This window comes from Eschrichtius robustus, chromosome 2, assembly GCF_028021215.1.
Source record: "Eschrichtius robustus isolate mEscRob2 chromosome 2, mEscRob2.pri, whole genome shotgun sequence".
Classification (NCBI taxonomy): Eukaryota; Metazoa; Chordata; class Mammalia; order Artiodactyla; family Eschrichtiidae; genus Eschrichtius; species Eschrichtius robustus.
This window is the reverse complement of record NC_090825.1, coordinates 56,308,034-56,335,969: the sequence shown is the minus strand read 5'-3', so window position 1 is coordinate 56,335,969 and position 27,936 is coordinate 56,308,034. Positions and strand designations below refer to the sequence as shown.

General features: G+C 41.8%; 1 long non-coding RNA gene across 1 annotated transcript; it reads left to right on the top strand.

Moving 5' to 3' along the window:
• Nucleotides 1-27,516, top strand: LOC137759350 (uncharacterized). The gene is made up of 4 exons (XR_011073076.1): nucleotides 1-76; nucleotides 25,485-25,779; nucleotides 25,866-25,920; nucleotides 27,438-27,516. It is a non-coding gene; the product is annotated as an uncharacterized lncRNA (long non-coding RNA).
• Nucleotides 27,517-27,936: the final 420 nt, after the last annotated feature.

Sequence of the window (27,936 nt, the reverse complement as noted above, 5' to 3'; positions counted from 1 at the left end):
AGCCTCTGATATTGTGAGCCGAGGGCTGGGAGCCGGGACAAGCTGCTGTCTCTACCTCATCTGTCCGTAAGTGAATGTAAGCAAACTGTTTCCTCTCTTTCTGCAGGTCCTATAGGCTTTTATTTACTTAAGGCTGCATTGTCTTTGGTCTGAATCTTGGATGTGTTCATGGATTGCCTGATTTGAAATCTGGTTAGACAGTAGACCTAGGGAGGCTGCCTCGGCCGAGGAAGAGTAAACTAGCACCTATGGCATATTTCATAGCCTGAGACACATCTCCATCATTTCTGAGAACACGGCCAGAGGCAGTAATCGTATTATGTTATTCTGTGAGAAAATTATTCCCTATCTTACTTTTGAGTTTGTATAAGGCTGATTGTGCTGATGTGGTTAATTTTAAAGAAGGTACTGGTGTACTCATTCTCTCATCATTAACACACACACACACACACACACACATACACATTTATATATAGGGTACCTACTATGAGCCTCACACTGGGCTGGACTTGGGGATAGGAAGTTTCTGAGAAGGAAAGGTCTGAATGTTTGCCATCCAGCAAGATGAATTACTAAACCAAGGATCAGAAGGCAGAATCTGTGGGGTTCCTTGCTGGATGTTTGAGTTGCATCATACTGCATATTTTAACAGTGATGTAAGCTCAAGAATTCAGGAGAGCAAATGCTCAGAAAAATCTTCAACAGGGACATTCATGGGCAGCTCTTATTTTGCATATAATAGGGCAATTAACAGATAATGCCACGTAGTTTCTGGAGTTTCTGGAATATTTATTGAGCTCTCACTGGTGTGTATGAGGCACTTGTTAACAGTGGTTGTCACTGAGTGACAGTGTTAGAAGGGATTTTAATATTTTTCTGTTTGCTTTTCTACTTTACAAATCTCTTACGTTGAATATGTATTGCCTTGGAACCTAGGAGGAAATATTATTTATTAAATTTTAATACTCAACACTAGCAAAAGCTTTAAGAGACAGGCCCTCAGTTATTATTGTGAGAGTGTACATAGGTAGCCACTTTCTGGAAAGCATTTAGCAACACATCAAACCCTTAAAATTCCACACATCTGTTCTAGTCTTGATCTGTTTGCCTTCAGCTTACTTTCTCTGCCTGTCCCTAGTCTGCTCTGAATTGCAGGGGGCTGATCCCCATGGATTGTGTGCTTCAAGCTCCCTGGTCACCTGGTCATGGACACACTAGTGAGGAGCTGGGGGATGGGAGGAGAGGATGAGGCAGGTCCCCCCTCTCTCTCAACCTTGGGCGGCACCTCTAAAAGCCACTGCTGGGGATCCAGCTCCTGCCCAACAGTCCTGTCCTAGTTCTAGGTTCCATCAGATGCTCACAGAGGGCGAGTGGCTTCACTCCTAAGCTCTGGGTAACCTCACGTCCCCTGATGGCTCCGCGGCTACTTCTAGAACCTGTTTACACAGGTTCAATTTTTTGCATGAATTCCCCAATGTTAGAAAAACTTGAGTGTTTTTTTGTTTCCCTGATTGGACTTTAACTGATACTCCATTTGACCCGTCACTCACTTCTAGTAATCTATCATAGAGAAATCATCAGAGAAGGTGACATCAAAGATTTATACAAAAGAAGTTCACTGTAGCATTATCATTTGGAAGAAAATTAGAAACAACATAAATATCCAACAGCAAGTGTTATAGGTTAAACGGCGTCCCCCAAGAAGCTATGTTCAAGTCCCAACTCCCAGTACCTACAAATGTGACCATATTTGGAAATACGGTCTTTACAGACGTAATCAAGTTAAGATATCTCATACTTAATTACAGTGGGTCCTTCCTCCACTGAATGGTGTCTTGGTAAGAAGAGGGAAATAGGGATACAGACACACAGAAAAGAAGGCTATGTGTCAATGGAGGCGGAGACTAGAGTGATGCAGTTGCAAGCCAAGGATGGCCAAGGATGGCCAAGGATGGCCAAGGATGGCCAAGGATTGCTGACCACCACCAGAAGCTAGAAGAGAGAAGCAGGATCCTTCCCTAGCATCTTCAGTGGAAGCACAGACCTGCCTATACATGGATTTTGGACTTCTAGCCTTCAGAACAGTGAGAGAACACATTTCTGTCATTTTATGCCACCTAGTTTGTGGTCATTTGTTTAGGTAGCCCCAAAAATCTAATATAGTAAGCCAATGATTAGTAAATGTTTTTTAAAAATTGGAATTACCCAAGATAACTGATATATATAATCCATCTAAAAAATAACAGAAAACTTAATAGGAGAGCTTGTGTAAAATGCACATTCCTGGGTCCTAGATCTTCTGTAGTTATTCTAATGTAATAAATCTGGCTTAGCAGCCAGTAGTATGTTCTAGAAATCTTAGCTGTCATCAGGTGGTAGGCCTCTCAGCCACCCCTAGCTGGAGTCAACACAGTTGGACCCTAATCTTGTTCCCTGAGATATAATTTAAAGGATTTGAGAGACGGGGGGTGGGGGCTGCACTTTTCTTGGTTTCCACTCTCCAGTAGTCTCAGACTTCATCGGAGCCTTAATTTGCAGCTGAGTAACCTGTCAATCTTACTTAGAAGAAATGGGTTTCCTTCAGTCAGAACTGGGCAGACAGCATTGAAGCCTGAAGAGGTGTTTGCCAGCTTTCTGACAGCCTCAGATAATGCTCTTCCGATCCCAAATCACAGAAATCAACCCTAGCTAACTTAAACATAAGTAAGTAAGTAAGTAAGTAAATGAATAAATAAATAAATAAGGCAAACCCAGCAGGAGCTGAACAATCAGCTTGAGGGGGTGCTGGACCCAAGGCAGATCAGTCATACACATTAGCAACAGTTCCAGGCCACCAACCCCACTCAACAGCATGGATCCTGATATCTGTGCTTCTCAGTTCAAACTTCCACATTCCTCAGAGACAAATCTGATTGGCTCCATTTAGTCCTGGGGTCCCCTGGACCAATCCGCTGCGGTCAAGAAAGAACAGGGTCAAGGAATTCAGACGCAGCAGCTGGGGGCCCATCCACAGTGTCTGTGATTAGGGGCCAGTTCTCAGAAGAGGAAATGAGAGCATGGCAACTGCCCCGAGAGGCTGCTACTCTCCTGACTCCCCTCCCCAGCTCCTACCTTCGGTCCCTCTCCGAGAATAGATTGTAAAACTTCTCCTAGGATAGACCCTTTCTGTCTTCCCTTCCCAGTCCACACTCCACTCCAGACCCACCCATTTCTGAAATGCCCCGAGTCCCCTTCCCGCACAGGTCCCACCCATGTGCAATGTGCATTCTTGTTCATCTTACACATTTGGGTGCTTCTGTGAAATCCCCTCTCTAGAGGGGATTCCTTTAGGATCAGTGAGATGATACTGCTCTTTGGACACCAGGAAATCAGAGCCCGTGAATCTTGGTTTGGGTGATTTTTCTAGTGGCAGTTATGGGTCATGCTGAGTCATTCGGATTAGTTTCCCTTGTGACCTCACGCATTGGAGGGCAAACTGGCTGATTGCGAGGTATAGTCTTTGGCCAACTGCAAAACAGGGCTTTTCCCAGTGGAAGGGTTGGGTGGCCAGTGCAGGGAGTGAAAAGTTAATCCAGGCACAAGAGCACTGCACCCTAAATGGAATGCATTATCAGTTTTGAAATTGACTTATGTCTATACCACATTGAGTCTCCTCTCCCCAGTCTCTCCTGCAAGGGTGATCTGACCACGCAGTTAAAGTTCAAAGCAGTTTCTTTGGGTACCTTCATATTTTATTCTTTCTCTGCAGACACTACTCTAGCTACCACATCATCAAACATTAGCTATAACAAAACAGTTAGCCCTTAAGTGTCATGGCAAGGTGCCACGAGACTCGGCTATGTTGTCCTCTGAATTGAACTAAGAAAACACATCATGGAAATGCTTAGCTTACATTATAACTGTGTGCCACTGGGGCCAGTTACATAACCTCCCTGTGACTGATGGCATAATAATAGTCCCTCCCTCAGGGGATTGTTGAGATGATTAAATAAGTATAAAATAAATTAGGGCAGTTCCTGGCATGTGGCAAGTACTCAGTAAATGCTAGCCATTATAACCATTTCCTACACCCTCGGGTAAAGTTTGATATACCTAGTCTCTGTGAAAACATCCTGCATTGTAAATATTAGTTTATAAGTCTTTTTCACCAGGTGGGAGCCCCTTCATACCTGCATTTCTAGCAGCCAAGGAGCCAGTGATGCTGGATACATGCGTGAACAGGTGCTGGAAAAGTAGGGGGTGTCATTAGGACTGGGATGTAATAAAAAAAACTGTGACCCCAAGGTCCTTTAGCCTGTGAGAAGAGTGAATCTGTTAATTGGAGGATTTGCCCAGAGATCATTAAGAGAGAGTGGAGAGGACTAGTTAGGAATTCTGTGTGACCTTAGGCAAGTTGTTTACCCATTCGTGGCCTCAGTTTCTTTATCTGTAACATTCAGATAAGACCTCACAGCCTTGTGTGAGAACTGAGTGTGGTAACAGGAGTAAAGTGCTCGGCACGTGACAAGCATTAAGTAACAACTATACAACAAAAATATAGCTAGTATAAAAGGAAGAGTTTGCTGGCCAGCAGTTGTGAGTAGCTCAACGACAAAAGCCAATAATACCACCACCTGATGCCTCAAGCTCTAGTTTTACCAAGTACCCTCTAGATAGTGATTTGGTTTCCTATGTACACTTACCTAGAAAATGAGATGGGACTCATCAGCCAACAGGAGTCCACTTGACTCTTTGGAGGTCTTGTTTAAAATGGGCACTTATAAATTTTCTCTGAGAGTCCTACTGAGGTGGAACAACTCGTGGTGAAATAAAGGGGTGTTTCTGGACCTGTAAAGGTTCATGATACCCCACCCCCCATGCACAAAGGCACATGGTAGCCCCTCTTATTAGGCCACCCAGCCCAAGTGTGTTCACTGGAAACAACAGCTCACCTCCCCCTGTCTCTCTTTCACAGCAAGAAACCACCAATAGATGACAAAGTTAGATAGAATGAAGTTAATGAATGCAGCACTAGTTCATAGAACAAGTTATATTGAAATACTCTTTTATTCTGGGAATACTCTTTTGGAAGGCACACTGATAATTCTGGCTCCTATTTTTATATAAAATATCATATTTTTAATGGTTTGAAAGATATATTATTAGGTTTTTAAAAGTCAAATGCAGAAGACTGTATATTATCCCGAAATTCAGGTAAAAATGTTTAAATGTGTAAACTATCTCTAGAAAGATTTACGATAAACTTGGTGGCCTAGTGTGAGAGGAGCTGGGTGGCCGAAGGACAGGGATGGGGAGGCTTTTCATCGTGTGCCCTTTTGAATCTTCTAAATTTTGAAGCATGTGAGTATACTTGCTTGTTCAAAAACATTTTAAAAAGGCTAAGCAATTAATTGAAAGAATCCATTTCTGCCACACTTAGTAATTTTCTGAAGTTTCTTATACGCCTACGGTTAATTTACGCTCATGACCTAACACAGTTCAAAAATTGCATTTTAGTCATTCCATTCGTAAGGATATTTACTTTCGAATTCTCTTTTAAACCTCCTGTCACTTGTTATTGATTTCCATTCACTCTTGTTTTTTAATCTCAACAAAATTTTTGAGGGGAATTTTTTTTTTTTAATTTGAAAGGGAGCAAGATAGTTCCAGTGACGGCCAGATAGTGTTTTCGGGGTGGCGGTGAAGGGAGGTGAGGTAAAAGCAAAAAGAAAAGAGGAACAGTTTTTAATGCAGGTTTTCTGTTTCCATTCATTATGAGATCATTCTGATACTTGGTTGAAGATTTTCTTGTTGAACTTGCCCTAAGTCTCTAGTCACCTATATAAAATGAATGAATGATTAGCTCAGAACTTTAGCAGATCCTTTGATTTACTGAAGACCCTCCCGACACCATTTCACTCCTAGGCACGGGGTGTGTGATATACAGCCCCACCCTGCCTGGGGAATGAGACACACAGAGCAAGTTGGGGAGGGAAGGGGAGTATTGCCAGGTCTCCTACCTCTGCTTCAGTTACCTTCCCCCTTCTCAGGTCACCGCCTACCTCAGGCCGCCCCTCCTCTGCACCCTCCCAGGGTCCTCCCCACAATAGGGACACACACAGACACACACTCACACTCAGCACCTTGGGTCTACCGGAGAGGTCGTCAGACGTGCGCGTGCATTAGAATCACCTGCAGGGCCTTTTAAAACCCAGATTTCTGGGGCCCGCTTCCAGAGTTTCTGACGCAGAAGCCTGGGGTGGGACCCAGGAGTTTGCATTTGTAACAAGTTCCCAGGTCGATGCTGAAGCTGCTGACCTGGAAAGCACACTTTGAGGACCTCGTGTTTGTATCTCTCCTCTTCTACAGGCCTGGTCTCTGCTTATGGTTCCTTAGAGAGGACCCACACCTATCAGTGACGTAACTCTAGTACAGCGGGAAGAATTTGGTCTTTGGAGGCAAGTAAAGCAGGTTCACAGACCCTGTTGTTTGACACTGAACAAGACTCTTCACTTCTCTCAGTCTCAATATCCTCATCTGTAAAGTGGGAATACTAATATCCACCTCATATAATTAAATAATTTAAAGTATTTAATAGGCCTAGACCATATTAGATATTCAATAAATGTCAGTTTCTTTTTTTTTTTTATTTTTAATTTTATTTATTTATTTATTTTTTATTTTTATGGCTGTGTTGGGTCTTCGTTTCTGTGCCAGGGCTTTCTCTAGTTGCGGCAAGCCGGGGCCACTCTTCATCGCGGTGCGCGGGCCTCTCGCTGTCGCGGCCTCTCTTGTTGCGGAGCACAGGCTCCAAACGCGCAGGCTCAGCAATTGTGGCTCACGGGCCTAGTCGCTCCGCGGCCATGTGGGATCTTCCCAGACCAGGGCTCGAACCCGTGTCCCCTGCATCGGCAGGCAGATTCTCAACCACTGCGCCACCAGGGAAGCCCCTAAATGTCAGTTTCTTTAACCCCACTCCCTTTCTTGTTGTGTAACAGGCTGATTACTACTTGAAGTGTTAAGCCTTCTAGGAGTGCCCAGGATGATAAGAGCTATTACTTATATTTGTACGACTCTTCACATTTACAAAATTAGTTAATACACGTTATCTTCTGAAGGAAGTCTGAGAATCTACATTTTTAACAAACACCCATGATAATTTTCATATGCACCAAAGTTTGAAAGCAGCTAGTATCCCATTTAACCCTCGCAACAACCTGAAAGGTGACATTATTTACCAGATTTTATAGATGAGGTTCAAAGTGGTTAAGTGCCTTGTCGCAGTTACAGAATGACACAGTCCCAAACCTCTGGCTTGTGAACTCAGTTCTTCAGTACAAGGATATTGACTGGCGGTATTTTAGGCATCAGAGACTGGAAAGTAGGGCAGATATTTTTGCCTTGAAAAACTATTTTTGGCATCACCTGATGCCTGATGTATGATTTGCAGGGGAATTTGAAAGGCAGGTTGGTCAGTTCACATTCAATATTGTCCAAGTATGTGGCTCCTGTGCCATCAAGGTAAGGCAGGAAGCACCTGATCCAGGTGTCCTGTGGCCTTTCAACTCTGAATGGCTGCCCAAGCACCTTAGTGACCCTGTTGACAGACAAGCTTCCTCCTTTTCCATTCTTCTTTCCATAGCCCGAGCCTTAATAAGGGAAGGATACAGTTGCTCCTAAATATGGTTCTGGAAAAATCTTAATCCAGGAAAGAGCAAATCTTGGCTTGGACCTTTACAAGTGGGTATGGCCATAAGCCAATACACCACCAGTTGGGCTATTTCCTGCAAAAGGAAATAATTTGCTTATAAGCTACCTCCTTTCAGCTTCTGCCTAATTCACAATGTCCCAGAAACCAACCATCAGAGCTGAACTTAATGAAACAACATATTTAGTAGACATCCACCTGGCTTCTTATAACAAAAGTGAAATTCCATGCGGTTATCTATGTTAGAGTCTCACTGTTTAAGTGGACATTTTTAATCAAGATTGACTTGATTTTCTGCAACAAACTTATCGTCTTCTGTACTTGACCTCCTCACCTCCCTGTCTTTGTTCTATAAAAGAAACTAGCATCCAAACCCAAGCAAGATGGTTCTTTGGGACACTAGTCCACCATCTTCTAGATCTGCTGGCTTTCCAAATAAAGGCACTATTCCTTGCCCACCCAACCACCCACTGCCACACACACGAAAAAAATTGACTTGATTTTCTCTCTGACCTTCCCATCCCGGAACCTCATTTGCTTTTTGCAAACTCCTCTTGTGCTCATGTGTAAGGAATGCCCCTCAGTCTACCGTGGAGATTTTTCTGTTATATATTTTGAGTAAAGGATGCTTGAGAGAGAAACATAACTACGGACAAAGGCGGTGAAACTAGTCAGAAGAGAAATTAATCCCTGGGTTGGTACAGAGTTTGACAACTAGAAATTGATTTCTTATACTGTACTTAAGGACATTCTACCTCCATGGCTGTGGCAGCAAAAAAATAAGCCAAAAATTTCCCCATGAGCTTTGGGAGGAAAATCCCATTTCCACATCAAAGAAATGTTCTTTATATCCTTCTGCCTCCAATTAGAAAGAGAACATGATTTTTCTTGATGTTGATGTCCCAAGAATTCACAATAAGCCCCTCTGGGAATATGATACCTGTAACTCAGCAGTTAGATCTGGTACTTATGGAAAAGAGCTTGAATAGGGTTATCTACACTGGACCTTGAAATACTTTAGGGTTCAAACCCACTTTTTTACCCTCCTTTTACAGGTGAGCATGAGCCCAGATTGAAGTGGGTAGTAATGGACTCTTGGAGGAACCAGTAACTATAAAATAGACTATTTTTACATCATAGACACGGCCAATTTGCAGTGTTCACAGACTGTGATGAAATCAAATCAGAAACGTTAAAACCAATTTCTGCAATCTAGCTAAAGACCCGAAACAAAAGTTTATGAGCCTGGTAAGAGGATGAACACATAAGGTGCCCCCTGGGAATATTCTTAAGATCACAAAAATATAAATCACAAGCCATTATTTTCTTTATACACTGTGAATTTCTCCAGTTGGGAATGGAAACTTTCAAGAGGAGTACCAACCAGTTCAGTCCTTTGATATCCAAAGTGGGACTTGTCTTATGGATATGGACAAAGCCACTCATCTTAGCCATCTTCCTGCAGGTGTGCTGCTTCTTTGCCAGCTGGAATTCTCAGTCAGAGAGTCCAAGACTTGAGTCAGGGTCCTTTATGTTCAGTTCCAGTACAATTTTACTTAGTGCTAGACCTGTACTGATTTGCACTATAAAATTCTGGACTTCAACTCCAGTCCCAAGTAAACCTGATGCATGCTATGATGAGGAAGACAAAGATGGGAAGACTAGGTCCTGTGACAATACAAACAATTTACGTGTAATCCAGAAGTGTGAGCAATAGATCCATTTATTCACCCGGTCATCCATTCAGTAAGTGTTCATTGAGCTCCTGGTCAGAGGGCACTTTATCGCTCCAGGGCATGCCATTCACAGATGTTTCCACACTCTGCGTAAAGCTCCAGGGGAGCAAGGGACAGTCCCTGCCTTCAAGGGGCTCAGTGCAGTGAGAGAAAGGCACCAGTGGTCAGGCAATTACAGTACAGAGTGGAAAGATGTTAGGTGGAATAATTAGCACCGGTGAACCTGGAAGCTCAGAGGTGGGACACTTATCCCAGCCTTGGGGGGACCAAGGGCAGCTCCCTGGAAAAGGCTGCACCTGAGAAGGCTGCATCCTGCACCAGGTGCAGACAGGATGTAGCCAGGCCAAGAAGAGGAAGCAGAACAGTCAGGGTGAAGATGCAGCACGTGCAAATGCAGAGGGATGAGGGAGAGAGGGTGGGGTAACCAGAAGAAGCCATTTGGACCAACTGAGTAGACAGAGGAAAGAAGAAAGTTGCCAAGAAAAGGAGAGGAGAGAAGGGGGAAGGGGCAGGAGGAAAGGAAGGGGGAGGGAAAAGAAAGGGCGAGCAGGAAAGGAGAGGAGAGAATGTAGCCAGGGCTCAAAGCTGCCTTGATTCTCACCCTCCCGGTGGCCTGGTGGTCAGACTCCCAGGGGCGTCAGCATGTGTCTTTGTTAGCATGCAACCACACTGTTTCTTATAATCAAAGGAATTCTAACCATGACAGGGATTCTTGATATTCAACAGACTGAAATGCAAGTAGGTTTTTTTTTTATTGTTGCTGTTGTTGTTTTTTTAGCATGCAACTAATAAGCATATATAAAAAAGTAGGAAGACTGGAGGTGGAAACAGCTAGTTTTGCTACTTTATTTACACCACTTTCTATTAAAAACTCTTTCTGCCACTTACTTGCTTCAGTCTGCCCACTTGAAGAAATGCTTGCTGGACAGTCCTCTTCTAATTGTTAGGCTCTGCAGCTGGGCTTCCATCAATGGGATGATTAGGGTAAATATTGGTTGCTGACTTTTCAAAGCCAGATTTCAACTTAATGACCAACATACTCTAGTAGGAAAAGTGCTACAAAGGAAGTTTAAAAAAATAAATAACGAAACAAGTGTTATGTCTTCCTATACCAACTCTTTTAACTTCATAATTCCTATACTTAAAAAAAAAAAAAAAAACACCCAGTTCAGCGACTAATAACTGCCTAACAACAATAATAACAAAAATAGCTTAACCTTATTTTGGAGGATTGATTCTTTTTCTCTCCACTTTACCACTTCCTACTCAATCATCATCTATTAATTTTTTTCACACCACACTCAGAAACCGATAACACAAAGTTACTGAACATAAACATTTCTAGCCTACCTCTTTCTTACAGTTTTGTTCCTCATTTTTCTTCTCACTTCCCCTTAAGGAGGATTTTTCTTTCTTTCCTAAATGGGCTCAAGCCCATAATTGGTCCCATGAAAGCTTGCGCAGGATCTTACTTTCAAACATTTTCTCGTTGCAAAATGGCTTTAGGGCTCTAATCCCAACACAGCGATCTCCAAAAATACGGTGGCTATTTTTGAAAGAAAAAAAGAAATTCCAAGGAGTCTGGTTACAAATCAGTAATAGGCCCTGCATACAGTTGTAGCCATCAACAAAACCAGAAAGATTTTCACCTGTGCCCTACTTGGTAAACATCCTTGGTCTTTATTTTCTTAACCACACTCTCTAATTATAAACATCATCTTAAACTGTTAAAAAAAAGCAATGTACCATCGGGGTCATTAATGTTCCTCTTCTCATATCAAGCTTTCTATTGTCTCCTTACTATGTTCTTATTACCAACCGTTTTCAGTCCATACCACCATTCCTTAGCCTCTATGCCAAATGGGTTGTGCCCGAGGGCTTAAAATTAGGCCTCTAGCAATCAACTGTGGCCAGCCCTCTCCTTCGTTTCCCTGACATCCCTGGGGAACCCTGTCACCATCCTGCTGAAGCCCTCCACAACCTCCTGAGTGAGCCATTTCCCCTGGTGTATGAACCACACTCCATCTCTACTTCCCTCTGGAAGTTTCAATTCTTAAAACTTGCTAAAATTGAATCGCTTCTTAATTTCCCCCCAACAAATTGAATTCTTCTCTAGGGGTACACTTTTCTCTCAGAATGTTTTTTCTTACCTTGTCTCTTACCTTTTTGCTGCCTGCTTTGTAAGCCTCCTTCTCACCTTGTAAGTTTTGTGTTGGTGTTATCCCTTTCCGCCCATTTAAAATGGGCAAAATATAGGTTGATTCTCTTTCTCCAAAATTTTTTTTAATACGTTAAGAACATCTGATGAAAATTGTTCTGTTTATTCAGTTCTCTTTTTTTAATTGAAGTGTAAGATTTACCATATTGTATTAGTTTCAGGTGTACGGCGAAGTGATTCAGTTGTATATATATATTTTCAGATTATTTTCCATGATAGGCTATTACAAGTTATTGAATATAATTCCCTGTGCTATACAGTAAATCTTTGTTGCTTATCTACTTTATACATAGTAGTGTGAATCTGTTAATCCCATACCCCTAATTTATCCCTCCCTCACTCCCTTTCCCCTTTGGTAACTATAAGTTTGTTTTCTATGACTGTGAGTCTGTTTCTGTTTTGTATATAGATTTATTTGTATTATTAGATTAGATTCCACATATCGGTAATATCATATAATACTTGTCTCTCTCTGTTTGATTTCATTTAGTATGATAATCTCTAAGTCTATCCATGTTGCTGCAAATGACATGGAAACATGCATGCAAATATTTCATTCACTTTTATGGCTGAGTAATACTCCATTTTATATATATATATATATATACACAACATCTTCTTAAGCCAATCATCTGTTGATGGGCACTTAGGTTGCTTCCATGTCTTTGCTATTATAAATAGTGCTTCTGTGAACATCGGGGTGCATTATCTTTTTTAATTAGAATTTTTGTCTTTTCCAGATATATGCCCAGGAATGGGATTGCTGAATCATATGGTAGCTCTATTTTTAGTTTTTAAGGAACCTCCATACTGTTCTCCATAGTGACTGCACCAATTTACATTCCCCCCAACAGTGTAGGAGCATGCCCTTTTCTCTGCACTCTCTCCAGCATTTATTATTTTTGATGATAGCCATTCTATTCAGTTTTAAATATATATATATTTAAGCAATAGTTTCCCCCAAGTGTGGAATTGGGGCAGTTTTTGGGTAATGATTGGGAGGAGAACAGGGCACCTTTACATTTGATTTTAACTGTTTTTGTTTAAAGTTTTTATGATAATAATGTACTATTTTGTTACAAAAATTATTTTTTTAATTCAAAAATACCTTTACATTGCTCAGAAAGGGAAAGAATTCCTACCTAAAGCTTTCTAAGCTCCTCTAAGATCATGGTCATCAAAATTGTCATGACCAAATAGTTATCCACTAAAAAGAAGAGGGGAACAGAGACAGGGAGAAACTGTGAACCTCAGGGAGAGAAATATCGTTCAAAGTCAGCGTTCCCTGTACATTTTTCGGCTGTGAGCATGTGACCAAGTTCTGTGAGCAATCACACTCTGAAGGCTGAAACTATGTTATTTAGTCTGATGTGCCGTTATCAACTTCTGAACCAAAAGGGAAAAGTGTCTCTTACTTTTTCCTCCATGCAGTATTATATACTCAGAATTTTCAAAATCAGCACGTGTTGTTATGTAATTAAACACACACACACACACACACACACACACACACACTCACACTCACACCCCAAACAAAACTCCTATTCTCCTGAGACTGAGAAATTTAATCAGGTTTCTTTCCTAACACCTAGCACTAGGTATAGTATTTGCCAGGGTCCCAGCAGGGCTTTAGAGGGCAAAGGGCTCTGCTGATGCACACCAAAGAGGGCAGCCTTCCAGGGCCAAGAGCAGAGCAGTGACAGGTGGGAAAAAGATATAGGGGGAAGGATGGGAAATATTCAGCACAGGTGTGATGACTAAGTTACTATAGTAGTTACATCTTTATAGAACATCATATCCAGGTACTGAAGAACATATTTTAAAACTCAGTCATAGCCGTATGCCACAGATAAACCTGCCTGGTGGGTCTAAGCTTCAGGGTGCTGGCAACCAGAGTTGCAGGCCTAGAGAATTAGGAGGAAATTGCCAGTCTCTGGAAATGCTCTTTTCAATGACAAGCTGTTTAATTGTGACATACGTGGGTCACAGTATTCTTTCAAGTCCCAGTGTAGGTCCAGGCCCCTTAAATAATCTGTCCCTCAGTTGCCTTCTTGATTCTCATAATCTATTTGCAAATCTCCAGGCCTTTCCAAACGTACTTATTTTGCAGCGTCTAACATTGCAATCTGAAAGTTAGTGCTCTCTCAGCATCAGGTTCCAAAATAATGACTTTTTCTGAATTCCTATATAAAGAAAATTCTATCTACAGAATTAAATATGTCCTCAGTGTTTTCCACGCATCAATTTTTAAGTACTGGCATGTGTCTTAAGGTAGGAATTCTTTATTTCTGCCTTCTCACTTCATTCAAAATACCTTCCCTCTTAAGGGAATTTTTTGAGCAACTCTCTGTCTTACCAACTACCTTAAAATCTCTTCTGGAAGCTGTCCTCTGGCAAGTACAGTCTTACTTCTGTGAAAAGCTTTTCCTCCTGGTGGAATCATAAGCAAGCAATAGTCTCCGAGGTTATCTATGGCAACCCCTTCATCTGACTGATGAGAAAAAGCCTTCCTGCTTTTTTCTTTTTTAATGACAGTGATTAGATTTCATCTCATCTCTCCCTCTCCCATTTGTTCTCTGTTATCTTTCAATTAGGGTCTAAGATCTCCAACACCTCTAATAACTTAAGATAAAAACAAAAAACGATGGGGTTTCTTTCTCCCAGAGAGCCTTTCCTATATTCCACTCTGCAAATCAGTTTACTGATGACCCTGGGATTCCTTCTCGTAGTGTCTGGGAGGGTTTCCAGTGGGGATGTAGACTTTTGCTATGAATGGTTATTTCAGTTTCTAGCTTCTGGGACCTGGTGCTGGCATTCTCTTGCCACATCTAGATGTACTTTGCTCCAGAACTTTTCTGGATCCTTGTGGTGGAGTCGACTTATTTCCTATCGTGCAGCAGGCACATTCACAAGCACCCTCCACCCAACACACACACACCTGATTCTCACAACCCCCTGGGAAGCAGAATTACTATTCCCAATTTAAAGGGGAAGAAACAAGTCTTGGCGATCCAGTGTCCCGTCTGAGGCAACTTAGCTAGTTGGGGGCAGAGCTGGGATACAAGCCTGAGTGTTCTGACTTCAACTCCTGCACATGATCCTTTTCAGTATGTGTTACCCACTGAGTGCTCTGTTCTCCTCCTCTCATTTACACCCTGCTCACCCTCTCAGTTCATGTGACCAGAAGAGAGATAAGAGAATGACAGAGAGGAAAACATCACCGGTCCCTCCCGTGGCCCACCTGGAGTCAAGGTCCCCCCAAAGCCATCTGCTTGTTCTTTTATAATCCCTGGAAAGAATCAATAGCATTAATTTTTGACCATTTCTTCTTTCCTGCTCTTCCATCCTCTTGTTCACATTAATTTAATGTTAGGTTTACTGCAACATTTCTCTAATAATAACTTTCAGACTGTGTTTTAGGTTATTTTCTACCTTTATTCATTGCAAGCTCAGTTTTCTCCACTCTCAAAATAATCTTTAGAGATTGTGCATATCTGAAAACTCTTCCCTATCCCTGTATTGCTTCGGCTGAATACTTTTGGGCAGCTTTAGGGATATAGCAAAAGGGACAGAGGAGAATATATATTCCCATGAACTAGTTTATGGTAGAACCGTCCCCCACAAAAAAGGTTGTCACACCAAAACATGATCCATAAAATAAAAATATTGATAAATTGGACTTGATTAAAATTAAACCTTTTGTGTTTCAAAAGACCCTACTAAGAAAACCAAAACAAGGCTCTTGACTGGGAGAAAATATTTGCAAATCATGTATCTAATAAAAGATCTATATCCAGAATATATAAGAACCCACACAACTCAATAATAAAACGTAACCCAATTAAAAAGTGAGCAAAAGATTTAAATAGGGATTTTAATAAGCATATGAAAAGGTGTTCATGTCATTACTCATCAAGGAAATGCAAAGTAAAACAATGAGTTACCTTTTCACACTCATTAGAATGGCTAAAATCATGACAGACAATAACAAGTGTTATAGAGGATGTGGAGAAATAGGAACCTTCATACATTGTTGATGAGGTTGTAAAATGATAGAGCCACTTTGGCAAATAGTTTTGTAGTTTCTTAAAAAGTTAAACATAAACTTACTATACAACCTAGCTATTCCACTCTGAAGTATCCACCCAAGAGAAATAAAATCAAACATCTACACAAATACTTGTATAGAATGTTCATCACAGTATTATTCATAAAAGCCAAACCTTATGCCAACTGAAAGAAGCCAGATGTATACAAAAGTACACATTGTATTCCATTTATATAAAATCTATAGAGACAGAAATTAGATTAGTTTCTGAAGCTGAGGGTAGAATGGAGATTTACTGTAAATGGGCATAAGACACTGTCTGAAACAGTAGAAAAGTTCTAAAACTGGGTGTGATGATGGTTATACAACTGCCAATTGGTTAGAAATAATGAAACATAATGGGTAAAATATGTGATATACAAATTAGAGAATTGTTTTGCTAACTTTTTTATCTTTAGCTTTATTAACTTTTGAATCTATTAACCCACGCTGCTTTGCTTGGCATTTTTCATTTCTGGGAAAACTCTAGCATCACAATGGAGAGAGGGTCCAAACACATTACACTGTTCCTTGGTGCCATTTGCCCTTGCTTGGCCACTGAGCAACATAAACTACAAATAGACTTTAAAGTGTATGTTGATTTCCTTTACTGGGTTACCAGATTTTGACAATGTTAGTCAACGTCTTCAAAATCCAACACTGAATAAACAGACACATTTGAAATGCTGACTTTTAGACCTGAAAGAATGGTTTCACCTTGTTCAGTTAATTAAAACATTTAAAGACTAGTGGTGAAGAGAGGCAACATAGTTTGCCTTTATCAGGGTCAAATTTTTCATCAGAATCTGGGTTGTCTGTTACCTGTCAGATTAGGCTTCTTCCTACAAAGAGGGCCTTAACCTATTCTGGTTTTTTATTGGTAGAAGGCCAAGAATGTTTCCCATGTGTCTTCATTCCATTCAAACATCATGTGGGTGGCCTGCTTTAAAGCTGTGCTGTTTCAGTAATGAGACTTATCCTGCTTGGGAAAAGGGCCAGAGTGGCTGAAGAAAGCAGACTGGAGGTGGCTAATGGACAGAATCTCCTTGCTTTGGCTTCCAGTCACTGGAATGAAATTACATTTCCTTGTCAGACTATTTACACAATTGTTATTTCCACATAGATTATAAATTGGCTCTGTGCTGCATGCCTGAGGCATCATATACCATCATATACCAAATATGCTTTAACGTGTTAAAGTAAGAAGTTGTATGATCCTTTACTTGGCAAACATTTTCAGCAACAACAAAACAGCCATGAACAGTGGAGGAAATTAGTTTGCGATTCATTAAACAGCTCCAACTTAAGTGCCATGATCTGCATGGATTCCTTGAAGGGCTCACGAACTTGAATTCTGCCTCTGTTTATATAGGCCTTTGGTACTTTTGGAAATGGAAAGACATCTGATAATGCATGTCTCCAGAAGTATAGCTTTAGTTGCCAACAGCTAGTTGCCAAGAGACACAATAAAGTATTTCCCTTGATAATTTTCTAGACTCGGGTATCAGTCTTAAAATTAGAACTCTTATCAATCCATGGCTTGCTTGATTGACTGATGTTTGGCAGACACTGAGAATGGACTTCTCCCTCAGGGGCAGACTCACATTAGCCAAGCTCACAGGGACTGATATACACAAACCAGAACACCAATCTGTGAACTTAGCATGAATTGTCAAGTCATCCAGAAGACTTGAGGATTTGTGTTAGCAAATTGGTGCATCCCTCCCTTCAGCTTGTGAGTTGTGATGAGACAGAGAAGGGGTTTGGCTGGCTTCTCACTGTGTTAGTCTGCTCAGCCTACCATAACAAAATACCATAGACTCAGAGGTTTAAACAACAGAAATATATCTCTCAGTTCTGGAGGCTGGGAAGTCCAAGATCAAGGTGCTAGTCAATTCAGTTCCTGGTGAGGACTGTCATCCTGGCTTGCAGACAGTCACCTTCTCACTGTGTCCTCACAAGGTGGAGCGAGAGATCTCTCTGGTGTCTCTTCTTATAAGGCACTAATTCTGTTGGATCAGGGCTCCACCCTTATGACCTCATTTAACCTTAATTACTTCCTTAAAGGCCCTATCTCAAATTCAGTTACACTGGGGGTTCGGGCTTCAATATATGAATTTGGGGGGGCACAATTCAGTCTGTAAAACTTACTTTCATCACCTTGCCTCTCCTCCTCCTTCCCGTACCTACTTTCTGGCCCATGAATATGGGGAGAGAGGAGATTTAACGAAGCAGGACCATTTGAATTTTTTATTTTATTTTATTTTTTTAATCTTTGGCTGCACCACGCAGCATGTGGGATCTTAGTTCCCCGACCGGGGATCAAACTCGTGCCCCCTGCATTGGAAGCACGGAGTCTTAACCACTGGACCACCAGGGAAGTCCCAGCAGGACCATTTATACTTGTCTGAAGCTGGTGTGAGACTTCAGTACACTCTCCAGGCCTGGTAGAGTGTAAACATGACTCCTTCTCTTAGGAAGAATATTTTTCAGTTCTTAGTAGGCCTTCTTGATATGGTTGCTACATCCTCCTGCTCCATGCTTACAGCTCTTTCCTCAGCCCCCAAGAATTCCAGAGCTGACTTACAGCATCTTCCTGCCGAAATCCCTTCTCCCCTTCAGACGACCTACTTACACAGACGTGAGTCAATTCCACACCAGCTCGCTCTCATGTGTGGGCCATTATGTCCATTGGAAACCCTCATGCTTTTACTTTCATGCTTTTCAACCCTTTTACTTTCTTCCTTTTGAGTCCCAAACTCTGGGAGAATAGGCCAGACAGTGCAGCACCAAAATCACCTTTGCTCCTGCTGTCAGGGTGTCTCTCATTTTTAGATTCCCTAGGCAGGGGTGAGAATGCATCCCCCTCCTCCCTCCTAAACTGCAAAGGACACATTTCTCACTTTCTGAATAGTGCCCCTGAGGCCCTTCTCTCTTGACCTGAAGGAAGGGGGAATCACCCCCTGACACCTACCCCAAGTCCTCCCTTCTATAACCGATATAGTGAATTGGTCCTTAGCATCAATTCCAATCTCCTTTCTTATGTGCTTTCTTGTACTGCACTACAGATTCTCTTGCAGTTAGGGTTCTGGAAGCAAATTAGGTTCCATCAATTGATGGCACTTGAAGAAGACTTGGAAGGCAGAATGGAGCAGGGGGACAGGGTGAGGGATCTTCTCACTGCATGCAAGGCCACGGAGATACAGATAGAACTTTTCTGCATCCATGATCCAGTGTCCAACCACTATCTTCATGGACATTAAGAAGTAGTTGCATCAGTGATGGCGAGATGTCCTCCTCCCTGGATCACAGTTCTGGTGGTATGATCTTGACGTCAATGGTTCTAGAGTCCTAGTGTTGGCCTCTTGACTCCTCACCTCTGGATGGTGGCCAGAGTAGCAGCTCCCCTGGGGACCCATTCAGTGGTCCTCTTCTGACAGTCGTTTCTGTAGGCCTGGCCTGAAATCTACTCCTCCAGTCCTTCTAAAATTTTCTAAGCACCAAATTCCTTGAAATAAACCTCATTCTGATTAAAATATCTAGAGTGGTTTCTGTTTCCTGCAAATGATCCCTGACTGATATACCTCCCCTTAGGAAAGGGAGTAGGGAACAAAATTCACTGGCACATCAACAACCAGGCTGACACTTCCGTTTTAGCATTCTCTTATAAACTTCCTGAGGGCAGTCCTCGCGTTCAGTCCTTGTGGAGCCCCCCTCCAGAGCTTCTTGTCATGCTTGATCACATGAAAAGGGCTCAACGTGTTTAAAATAGCACATCGTTCACAATGAAGATAATATCTTCATTTGTGTGTCTTCACGTACTCAAGGATCTATCCAGTGTTTTATTTATTTGACAAATGACAGTGTAATCTTTCCCCAACCTAAAAGCATCCACTAAATCCCTTGACTCTTATTTGACCTGGCCTCAGGAGCAGACAGAAAGGCAGACAAACTTTAGGAGCCTGAGAAGAGCAATTTCTCTTCCAGAATCCTCACTCCACCAACTAACATTGTACCCCAAAGAGACTGATTCTTTGGCTTGGGTTTTTTCCCTGACAAAATACAGATAGCGCAGTCATTGTGATAGTTGAGCCTGTGATCCAGAAGTGCCTTATTTGAGCTCATCCTAACCTGTCCTCAGAGCAAGTGTTGATGAGAAGAAGGAAGCAGAGAGAACACGAGGATGTGGCCAGCAGTACAAAGGAATGAGTGCGTGGCCTGGGAAGAGATTCCCTCCCTCCATTCTCTCAAGCCACCCCATAGAAAATATGAGAAACATCGTCTGAGGTGAATAATTAACTTTCTCTTACTATTATGAAGAGTGTGAATAAAAGCATCTTTAGAAACTTTGCTATTTGTCTTGCTTTATAACATACTCTAAGCAAAAAATGGTTTGCTTGCTCTGTAGTTGCAATTTCAAGATTAGGCCTCTAGCTCCTCCTTCTACTCAAATTGCTGCCCCTAAATTCCTCCACTACAGAAATTCTGGAGCTGCCTCTGTGACTCAGGGCATTAGAGAGCGGGGGACACCCTACAAGGTGGAAGATAGCTGAGAATGGGGAAATGGGGACCCAGACAAAGTTGGATCTCCTTTGGAATTTGTGCCTGGAGGCAACACACATCATCTCTGTAAACTTCATCTTTGGCGTGCTTAACCCCCAAAATAACTACATGAAAAATCACTCCCTTCCTAAAACTTGCATCATGCTTTTTATTCCAATCTGAGTCATGGCAATGTTCTTTGAGTCATCTGTCAGAATGTAATCAAAATTTCACAATGTCCTTCCTATGTGAATAGTTTCTGGTTTCTCCCTTAAATTTTATTTTGGCCTCAAAATATCCTTTGAAAACAATGACTCCAGGATCTTCTGCATTCCAAGGATCTCCACACAGTCTTTCAGTCCCTCCTGTGGCCTCCTTCTTCTCTTCGGGGGCCCCCAGCAAGGTCACCAACTCCTTTTGTTCTTCCTTCTTCCCTTGCCTGTTGTGTCACTTTCCTGCCTCCTTTCCTTGCATTATTTTCTCCACTAAAAACTTCTTCTTCCCCCTCTCAGCACTCTTCCAATCCCTAGGGGACAGTGACATTCACTGGCTCGAAAGGGAAGACCCCAGGCTGAGAAGCAGGCAGACAGCTCAGGGCCCTACAACCTTGGACGAGTTCTTCAATGTCTCAGGGCCTCAGTTGTCTGTAAATTCAAATAGTTCTCAGTTCATATCCATACTTGGTTTAAACCACCTGGATAAAAATCCTACCACAGCATAGGCACATTCTACCCTTACACTGAAAGAATCCTACCATTACATGAAGAAAACTTCTTCTTTGAAATTCACTTTCTAAATGTTCACCAATAGGACACTGGTAAAATAATGGTGCATTTATTTTTTAATATGAGGTGACTATGTACAGTGTCTAGAGAGTAAAGAAAGCAATTTGCGGAAGAAGACATCTAGTAGAATCCCTGTTTTAAAAAAATCTATGTTCTATGCTATGTGTTAGTAGTATGCTGTGTATTATATATAAGTTTATATATGGTTAGAAAAAATCTGAAAGGATATAGACCACATGTAACAGTGGTTGCTTTGGGGGGAGGAGAAAGTATAGGAAGTGAGGAGGGGAATTTCAATTTTTTCCTTCTGTGCTTCTGAAATTTTTACCAATATTTCTTCAACAATTAAGCCAATTTTGAATAATTTGGGGGAGGGTATCTTCTATATCCTGGATTAGAGCTTTATTGATATGCCTAAAATCTTATAAAATAAATGATCTTACAATAGCATTTTCCTTTCATCCCCATTCACAAAATGTCATTCATTCTAAAAAAAAAAAAAAAAAATTGAATGAATTATTTGACTGCTTTGGCTTGTGGAGAGGAAGAGCTGAGCTGATCCAAGTTTTTTGTTCTGCCCTCAGGTAGCAGTGACCCTTCAAGTCTTCTGATTTTTCCTCACCTCAAACATCTCAATCACCCTAGCCAGCCACATATTGCCTCAAGACAGGAAATAGGCCTAAAGGCTGAGGTGAAGCAGAGGTACTGAGTTTTCCTTTCCCTTGCTGGGTTCCAATCAAAGAGTGCCATTTTACATGATAAACTCATTACCCAGAGAATAGGCCCAATTTCTGCCTCATAGACTGTAGCTTCTGTAGAATGATTTCACCAAGTCATTTATTTCAAACCTGTTAATATTTCCTGCCAAGCAATTTAGATGTCACATGAAGTTTACTTTGGTGGAGTTTTTACTTATGTCACCAAATGAAGTCATTTCTCTCCGAACCTTTTCACTAATGGAATTTCTATGAGCTTGTTTTGTTTGTAGCTAGTTAGAGCGATGCATAGGTGATTAAAGCAGTGAGTTACACACATGTGTGCATACAACCTTCATTCACTACATCTTCCCAGGATAACCTGATACATCTTTGATAATAGATCCTTGCCTGCACCCAATGCCCCAAGGAGGAAATTAGTAAGAAAAACTTAGGAGTGTGATTTCCTCCTTCTTCCCTCACTCTGCCACCCAGCCTATTTTAAGACAGCTGTACGTAAACAGGCTTGTTGCCTGCATGACTCAGCCTCTGTTAATCACGGAGAACAGGAGTTTGTTTGGCAGGAGAATCAGTCACCGTCTCCAAGCTCCTATGCTTTATGGCTGGTATAGGATTCTTCTGCTAGGCGTGAAGATTCAACGAAAATTACATGTCAATCCTATGCATTTATGTGGATATTGGGGATTATTTGTTCCATAACGTTAGTGCATTTCTTGAGGACAGCGTCAACATTAAAACACTCAATATTTTAAAAAGCCTTTATTTAACTATGAGGTATCTTTACGTATGCATCTTCAGATTGACACCATCTTTCTTCCTGAGGGCCCACTGTCCCAGCCTTAGAGAAGCCTGCGTCAGCTCTTACCGCCTGCTGCATTGCCTCCTAATTGGGTTCCCTGCTTCCCTCTGGCTCCACTGCCACCACTTCTCTCCATACAGTGCAGAACAATTGTTTTAATATGCAAGTCAGGCCCAATCTCAACCTGGGTTCAAACCCCTCACTGGCTTACCCTGTACATCCAATAAAGCAGACCCTCCTTTGCATGCCCTGGGCCCAGCTCCCCCTCGACGTTGGCATTGGGCATTGCCCTCCCAGCACTCTAGCCATGCTGGCTTTCCCACCCTTCTGAGACCACGCCAGGCTCCCCCCGGCCTCAGCGCTTTGCACTGCTCAAGGCACCGCCCCTGACTGACTTGCCAAAGTGGCCTCTTCTAATTCTCCTTTACAGCTTCCTATTAGTTTCTTTTAATACCTGTTATCCTCTGTATTTACTTGTTGATTGTCTTCTTCCCCCAGTGCATGAAAAACTCCTTATGGGGATGGACCATTAGAGCTTGCATTCTGAATGTTCAGGGGCCCAGTAGAGGTCTGGGGAGCTGACAAAGATTCTTTACTTGACCAAACTTTAGTCAGGCTCCTGAACCTTCTCCCAGGCCCATCTGTGCACGTCCCTATACAATCTAGCTTAACTAGAACCCTGCTAAGTCAGTTTAACTAGAATTTTCCACCCATAAAATCGGATCACCCTCAACATCTAATCAGGTTCTTCACCCTCCACCATCTCTCAGGTGATATCTGATCACCCTGTCCTGTCTTCAGAAAGAATCCTATTAGGTTGATTTAGCCAAAAAAAACCCCTACTCCTGATGTTTCCTCCTAGTAACCTTCCATGCATGGGGCCCCACCCTGCTCTTTGGCTATAAATTCCCACTTGCCCAGGCTGTATTCAGAGTTGAGCCGAATCTCTCTTCCCCACTGTAACACCCCGATGCAGCGATTCCTACACCTATCATGATGGTCCTGAAGAAAGTCTGTCTTTCCATCTTTAACCAGTGTCACTGAATGTTTTTTTCTTTCCTGGAGCACAGGTTACAGACTCCTACCACATCATCATTGTGAGTCATCACTAGCAGAATTTACCTTTCAGTTCTTGTTAACGTCATCAACTTAATTTTATTGAATAATTTGTCAACATTAGTCTAAACCTGTTAACTCTTTTCCAGTTAAAATACATAAGTAAAGCTTTTACTGCAACATCAAGGAAGTAGGATATAGAAGACAGCCAGCTATGAGACAAAGTGTTGATAAGGTTCGCTTTCCATCAGTGTGAGGGGTGCTGTAGTCAATTTTTATGATGGGGTAAAGATCAGGGAACAGTTTGTTAAGACAGGATACAGAAGCATGACTCAGCTCTCCCAAATGAAATCTTTTCACAATGACTTCATTATTTTATTTGAAACAATGGGAGTTCCAGGATCTTTGGCGCATCTGTACTCAAAAATCATCAGGAAAATATTTTAATCCTCTTTTAAAACTCTCTGTGTCAATGCTTCCTTCCATTCGTGTGCATAGTCAGTCAGTATGATCTCTTGTACGTGTTCACACAAATCCAAGTATTAAAACAACCAGAGTTTAAATCCTTTCGTTTTCAATATGTTTGTGAAGATTTAGTCAAAGTCACAGGTAAGAATTATTGTTATTTTCTGGGAACTTGGATTCAAAATATAGAAAGTTAAGCATAAAGCTGTTATAAGACATATTTTACACTGGCTACATAGTTCCACAATTTTAAAACAAAGCAGCCATGATTGTTGCCACTGACAAAATAGAAAGCTATTAAAGACAAGGGCCTGTTGTGAATCTCATATAACTAATCCATTGAATTGACACAGGTTTATTGAGCTTCTACTACGACCTTAAAAAGTGTACATATGGTCCCTGCCTTCAAGAAGGGACCTCATTCCAGAAAACCCCTCAGTTCCAGACAAACCAGGATGGTTGATCCATCACCCTTGCGCTAGAAAAAGTGGAAATGGCTTTGGTGAACACCTAACAGCCACTGGACATTCGATAGGGCCTAATAAACAGCATCATTTACCCCCCGCTCACCTTCTGAAACAATGAGCAATAATATAAGAACGACAAACAGGGATCAAAATAGTCACTGTTTTCACTGATAAGGATAGATCAAAACAAGCCTTTTATCTATGGGGCGGCTCCCTGATACTGAACCCCAGAACGAGGTAGCCTTTTCCACCTGGCCCAGGCAGTGCTGGACCTCTCCTTATGGGATGCATGACTGGAGGAACAGAGGAGAAATCCCATTCTCCGTGAACAGGTCTACTGCCAAAAAGAAAGAGAAAAAGAAACTGATATTGAACATCCAGTTTATTTTCCCCAAATTGACCAAGTGGAGAAATCATTCCATCTTCCTAGGGAGTCAAGAGGAGAAGACTGTGAGTGAAAGGGAGAGTGAAAGAAAATCCGAGCTATTATGTTAATCGATCTTCCATCACAAAGAAGGAAATGCCAGCCAGGGGGAAAGCATTGCCATGTAGTGGCGGTAAACCACGAGGGTGTAACAGCATGACTCCAGAGTTGTGGGCACCCAGGATATCAACCAAGGAGAACGCAAGGCAGCAGGACTAGAATAGTTTTGTACTTTAGTTGGAGAAAGATGCGTGAGCAGAAAAGCATAAACTAGAACATAGAAATTGGGATCTAGAACATAAGAAGCTGGATGTGTCTACCTTAGCAAACTCTTATCTCTGAAAGTGGGAGAGAGAGCTGTCAGGGCCTCCTAGACAGTGACATTATGGAGCCAGTTTTTCTTGTTTTGTACCCCTAATAAAGTGTCCCTCCCCTACCACTGTAAATTAAAGAATCGGTATTCTGGTTTGTATGTATTAGTCTTTGTGACCTCGGTTAACAGACAGCGTCCCAGAGAGGAGAGACCCTCCATCAGCATATTGGACAAATCAGGTTCCATGTCTGGAAGGCTGAAGATGACACCTTGGGCCATCGTGAATTCCCACAGGGTAAACACCACCTTCAAAGTCCCCTTGACGGCCAGCCAGCCGCACTCTTAGAAGATGCCCTGCTGGACCATGTGAGACCAAACAACGTTTCCTTTAAACTGATATTATTACAGAGTGCATGACTACAAGAAAAGAAATTCCAATTCTAGACTAAAAGGAGATTATCAACAGCACAACTGCAGCCTGGAGGTAATGCTGTGGTGTGTGATGGGAAGTGGGGAGAAGGGAAAGGGAGGGGAACTGACATTCATGGGACACCTACCTTGTTTTACCAGGTCCTGCATACTTATTTTAAATAAGAAGAATAACCAGAGAACAGGCTTGAGAAGGGTAAGTAAATTGACCAGAGTTAGCCAACTAGTAGCTCGGAGGGATGGTATTCAACCCCAGGCCTGGCTAGTTTGAAGAGTAATAATAATAACAAGAGGAGATAATTTGTATAAAAATAAGTATAAAAGTGCCCTTGTAATAAGACTTAGAAATTAGAATGCACAGTTACCTGAGAAACTCTCCTCAAGTTCTTTTTCAAGCATCCAATAGATGTATGCTGTTTGGAATTACTTTTCAGTCCTGTGTGAAGGGAAAAAGATAATAAGCTCAATGAGAAGCTATGGGATTAAAAGAGTATATGGAGTATCCTTCCCGACCCTGCCCCCTGCCCCTGCCCCTGCCCCAGACCCAAGGCGTATTTAAACAAGCGGTACACAGGAATGCTTGGAGATGCAACGGAGACTCAGCATATGTATGAATTTGTCTTGCCCTTGTGGAATTTTGCTCTTGGATTTTGTAAACCGGTTAAATTCCAAATTAAAATTGCCACACTGCTGCTTGTTAAATATTCACTTCTTATAAATAAATAGGTGCATTATTTACAAAAGGGAAGATTCAATATTTACATTGCTTTTTTAAAGAGCCCCTGGCTGGAGCATGTCACCAGAACCTTCCTCCATGGAGAGGGGATGAGATGAAATGAGGCTTCTTCGGTACAGATTCTGAGAACAGGGGCTTAGCCTGCACTTGGAAGCCACCTTTGGTTAATTGCAAACTCCAGGCTGCACCCACATTTGGACCTCTGACTCTCCTTGTTCCTGTCCCTCATCAGTGTACCTCTAAGTGGGCATCTGGCCACTTAGGCTAGAGTCACCTGGGATGAATTTTCAAAATGGATCAGCATTAAAATTTGAGGGGGGATAAATCTCAGGGTTGAGAATCACCGCTTTAACCAAGGCAGCTCCTAATAGGAAAGCTGCCTCAAGCCTCACCCTTGACTCAATCAGAGTTCTGACTTTGTCTTGTGAGCATTCGGAAGGCACCAAAGGGGTTAGAGCAGAGAAAAGATGTGATCACATTTTGAATGGTAACAGATCAGTCCAGTTCTAGGGTGGAGAAAAGACTGCTAGGACTAAGGAGACCAGCCATAAAGCTGTGGTCCAGGTGAGGGAGGGCGCTGAGCGGTGGTAGAGCAGTGGCAGTGGATGGATTTGAGAGGCACCCAGGGACAGGAATTGACAGAGCCCGGAGACTCATTGGATGGAGGGTGGGGAGGTAAGCAGGGGATGGAAAGAAAGAAATTAAAGATGAACTTACTATGTTTGGAGTGGCATGAACTAACATGAGCGCCACATATTATTGTAGAACTCAAATTATAACCCAGGTGCTCTGATACTTACGAATTTTCAAATATAGCATACTTTGACTTGTATAAGATCAATTAAGTGACAGAGCTTTGTTTGTTTAATTTTACAGTTAACGAAAGTGTATTCTTTGATTTTTTTTGGCTTGGGGGCTTGATAATATAAAATTAAAACATCGTATCTAGTTCCTACTAAAGTTATTTCTCTTTTTAGGTTCTCTGAGAAGTTGAACAATAAACCAAAGCTTCAGCTTTCATTCCATAGGGCTAAAAATACTCCAGTCTCCTAACCTGAAATTTGGAAGTAAGCACCATCTTTTTAAGTCACTGGCAAATCTCCTTTTTTTCTCTCTGTCTCACCCCCTCTATCCTAGACTTTCCTGGGATGCTTTATTTGGAGCTTTTTAGTCCACAGATGGGTGATATCTAACTGGAGCTGGAGGAATTTATAGGGGGCAGAATGTAGCAATAGTTGCAGAACAAGAAGTACAATCTGATCCCTTTATTTTTCAGTTTTATTCTTTACATTTACAGTGGGTTTTTTTCTTGATTACAAAGTAGTCAAACATTATTATCATTATTAGAAATTCAAACAATACAGGAAAGTTTGATACAGAAAGAGAAAATACCCTGTCATCACCGTCTCAGGAATATCCACGTTAACAGTTTGGTGTATACTCTCCCAGATTCCTGCACTAACATAGGATTAAGGT